The sequence below is a fragment of the Rhopalosiphum padi genome, chromosome 3 (genome assembly GCF_020882245.1).
Source record: "Rhopalosiphum padi isolate XX-2018 chromosome 3, ASM2088224v1, whole genome shotgun sequence".
NCBI classification, from domain to species: domain Eukaryota; kingdom Metazoa; phylum Arthropoda; class Insecta; order Hemiptera; family Aphididae; genus Rhopalosiphum; species Rhopalosiphum padi.
The window spans coordinates 25337474-25341875 of record NC_083599.1 but is presented as its reverse complement, the minus strand read 5'-3'; the positions used below and the strand labels follow the sequence as shown (position 1 = coordinate 25341875).

General features: G+C 29.8%; 1 long non-coding RNA gene across 1 annotated transcript; it reads left to right on the top strand.

Annotated features, from left to right (window-relative positions):
* The first annotated feature begins 1590 nt into the window (after positions 1 to 1590).
* LOC132923786 (uncharacterized) lies at positions 1591 to 4125 on the top strand. Its single transcript, XR_009661257.1, has 3 exons — positions 1591 to 1914; positions 3659 to 3930; positions 4007 to 4125. It is a non-coding gene; the product is annotated as an uncharacterized LOC132923786 (long non-coding RNA).
* Positions 4126 to 4402: the final 277 nt, after the last annotated feature.

Sequence of the window (4402 nt, the reverse complement as noted above, 5' to 3'; positions counted from 1 at the left end):
CCTATAGGTACTGGCTATACTTGTGTAGTTGTGTCTTGTTGATGAGACGATAGCCAGCAACTACTGAATAAGTAAAGAATATTGCAATGTCTCATTGGAATATTATGATGACAGCGCTGCACATGCGGGCATGCGGCGACAACAGGACATCGCTTATTATTTATCCATATATAATATAATATAAGTACAAGGATACCTTATACGGATATAATAAAAAACAATAATATTACTTATATATAGTTGAGTTTCTTTCAGCGCGCAGAAGTTTTTCGCGGAGATTGGTTTTTATGCGTTGGTAGGAAATTATAGAAAATATTATCATTGATTTTTATATTGATTTATACGATTCGAACAACCTCATTGAACAATAATAATCGTAAGCTTTATTATAATCAAGCCAAGATATTTTTGTTGCTGTTATTGTTGAAATTAACTTAGAATTACAAATATACAAGTGATGCTTATATAGTATGATGCAATTCTTATTTCTCATTATACATTTATACATAAATTATATTTATAATTAATATAATGAAAATTATGGTATACATAATACATAAAAGACTAGAAGGTTATAGGTACCTAAAATTGGTTCACTCCTACGTGCGTCTCATATCAAAACATCTTAGCTTAACACTTATTAGTTATTACCAACTATACTCATCTGAAAATCGATTTATATAAATATATATATACATACCTATATTGAAATACTCCGATTAATAGGTATTCTGCTATATGTAATATGAAATAAAAAATATATGTTGACGTTCAAAAATATAAAACTCAAAAATAATAACAATAACAAGTAAGGGGAAAAATATATTACTTTTTTTCAAAAAATTGTTTTATATCGACTTACAGCAATGTCAAAAAAATATTTTCTAAAATGTTAAAAGTTTTTGAAACAACGATCGTTTTGTGGTGAATGAATTACGTATTATCATATATAATATAAATATATATATATAAAATATACTGTCATACTGACATGTTGTAATTGTACATGATAATATTATTTATTAGAATATACATATATATTATATACATATAGCCATACAGGCCGGATTAAACCATTCGTAGGCCTTAGGCATTGGAAAAACTTGAATTTCATTACATATAGGCACTTTTGAATACTATTTTATTATATACTCTTGAACGGATGAGATCATCCGGCAGCCAGCAAGTACCTCGTAAACCTACACCGATCGTTTCCAAAAAAAAAAAAAAAAACTTGTCTCAAAACACGTTACAAAAATCCAAAGATGTATCAATGTACAATGTTTTCGACTGACCCAATCTGGTTCTCTTTTGTGCACAAGTGGTGGGGTGGGTCCCGGCCGCCAAAATCAACAGGCATCATCGCCGGTGTTGCACATATTTTCGGCGCGACAGTGGTACGCTGACGGGTGGGAAGGGGTAGTGAGGCGATGGCGTCCCCACGAACCACTGTCATTGCTCGAAGCGTCGTGTGCTGCGCATGCGCCCGGGGCGTGCAAGAGAGCCCTAGTGGCCTAGTGGTAGCGGTGGTCAGAGAGTATGTGCGTGCGCACGCATGCCACCTTACATCTGTCGTCGAGCATTGTTCGGCGTTGGTGTTTCGATGTAGTCGTTGCCTTTTCTTTCAACTGATCAGTTCTTCGCTCCTAATCGGCTGTTGTCTAAAGTCTGTTTCTTTGCGCCTATGGAACCTAAATATTTTTAAATCGGAAACACATATAGTTGGGTAGGACGAGCAATCCAAGTCGTTGATCGTGTGTGTGCTTGTAAAGCTATCTCGTGCATGCGTAAAATTGTATAGACTTTGGTGTGGATTTAAGCTTTTAAGTGCGATCACAAATACGCGTTGTCAATAAATTATCGTCAACATTCAAAAGGCTCCCAGTTGGAGAAGATTGAACGGATGCCGATATAGTAAGTTAAAATCGGATGGTTAACACTCGAGAACTCGAGAGATCTTGGCTTAGTCCTTAATTCCAGGACCAACAATAAGACATTTTTTGGTTGAGGGGCTGGTGGCTGACTATTTGGTGACATATTTAATTTGTTGTTTGTATAATTATATAAAATTATTAATGCTAAGCTACACAGCATCATATAAATTATGATTTTTCATTAAATTTTGGAAAAGCTGTTGCTCCTCGAGCACCTCCATAAAATGGTTGGCTGAATACGCCGTTAGCGGGAATTGAGAAGAGTAGCGTTTGAAGAAAATGAGGATTATGAATGGCAGTTTTGTGTACATTTTTGTTTATTCAGTAAACGATAAATACAATATCTCTACAGCTGATAGAAGTTGATAACTGATAAGAGTAGCGTTCGCTTTGTAGTTTGTTTATCAAAACGGTTTGGAATATACCAGTTTTCAATAATATTATAAACAACGGATACTGATTACTGATCACTATTAAACAAAATTCTCGTAACATATAGATTATTATATTAATTTTTATTACTCATGTAGTCGTGTCGTAGCAACTGAAATCACAATATAATAATTAATAATTATTAAGCTTCAATGTTTTTGTTACGTTTATCGAACATTTATACGGAGATAACTACATAACGTGGTGTTTCATTTTACAATTAGTAGTCATCGTGACGATTGTGTACTACATAATTAATTGGATATTATAAGATACAATAAGCATAGGCGCAAATAGGGGGCGCTTGGGGGGTATTAGTACCCCCAATTGTAAAAGTAGCACCCTCAAATACTTTTTTTATAATATTACAATCAGTAACTATTCAACGCTATGCCCAGAAAACGAAGAAGTTAAGCACTGTCAGTTTTTTTTTATTGAAATTGCGTCTATGACTATAAGTCATAAATGACCCAATATCTTTATATTTATTTATTCCTAAAGTTGTGTATATTAATTGTAAATATTTCTTTATAGACTATTTATTTTAACAACTGCAGTACTGTAATGAATAGACATATAAACATATTATTATTTCTAAGATTAAAATTGTCTAAAAAGAAATATTTACATTATATTGTATCACAATTTTTATTAGACACAAATTGATTCCAATTTTATTCATCAATTCTCAATTCTAAAATATCTATTGGTTGTCGATTCCAAAATAGCTATAATATTATTATAATAATTTATTTTATCGATATTTACTCTCGATTCCATTTCCTTTTGATACCAATAATCAATGTTTTCTCTATTTTCATTTAATTTATCCTGATTCCGAATTCTTAAAAATTTATTCGATTTGTATTACTTTAAAACCTTGATAATGGATAAAATCAGAATTAGAATAATTGATCCTCTAATTTTATGCTAGGTTAATACTTACCGAATGGATAGTTTAAACCTTGCAAATGTATTTTATTAAATTTGCATAAATATTACTTATATTAATTAAGTATAGTATAATAGTTACTGGTAATTTATAACTATCATGCAGTATTCGCTCTACCACAATCTGCTAAACGTTAAATTAATGACTTTATCATAAGTGAATAATTTAACAATTTTGAATATACAAATGAAAAAAATATTATAATACATCTACTTAATTGTATTATATTATTTTAAAAATTTCAAATTAATAACAATTGAAATGTTTTCATTAATTAATATATACTTAGATAAATGACAATTTCATATATTAAGAGTAATATTTGAATTTTATATTTCAGATTTGTTCAATGGTTGTCTTCTATTTGTTTTTGGTAACATAAATATTAATCACACACACACACACTAACAGCTTGGTCAAGAGAACATTGTTCAGCATCCATTAAAGTATTATTATATTGTATTGATGTTGATAAATTCAAGTTCCTTAAATGATTCCGGTAAATTATAATTGGACAACAAAACACATGAACTATGATAAAAATTGTGTATCTGTATAAATTACACAGGAATACAAGTTTAAATTAGTAAAAATAATAGGTACTACAAACAAGTATGTATAATAAGTAATAACGTTGTGGTTATTTGATCATTGATCATAGTAATGATATTTTATGTTTTATTTCTAGTGATACTATATCTATCATTAATTGTTGATACATTATACTTCAAATGCGAATAAGATATAAGGAATATTACAAAAATAGTTGTCTTCAAATAAGCTGTTAACTTTTTTGCTCTATCGACAGTATCAACTTGTTTATTTGTAAATTCTACTTCAGAAATACAGGTAATTTAAATACTTAGTAATATTTGTAATTTTTACCATCATTAAAAATTTAAATTAGTATATTCTATGTAGGTAGTCTTAACAATAAAAAAGATGAATAATTTACATATTAATGCAACAAATACAAAATATTTGCAACTTAAGCCAACAGGTTTCTTTAAATAAAATGATTTAACTATCAATTGTTATAAAACAGGTGAAATGAGAACGGTTTTAAATTTTTGCAGGCTCCTAC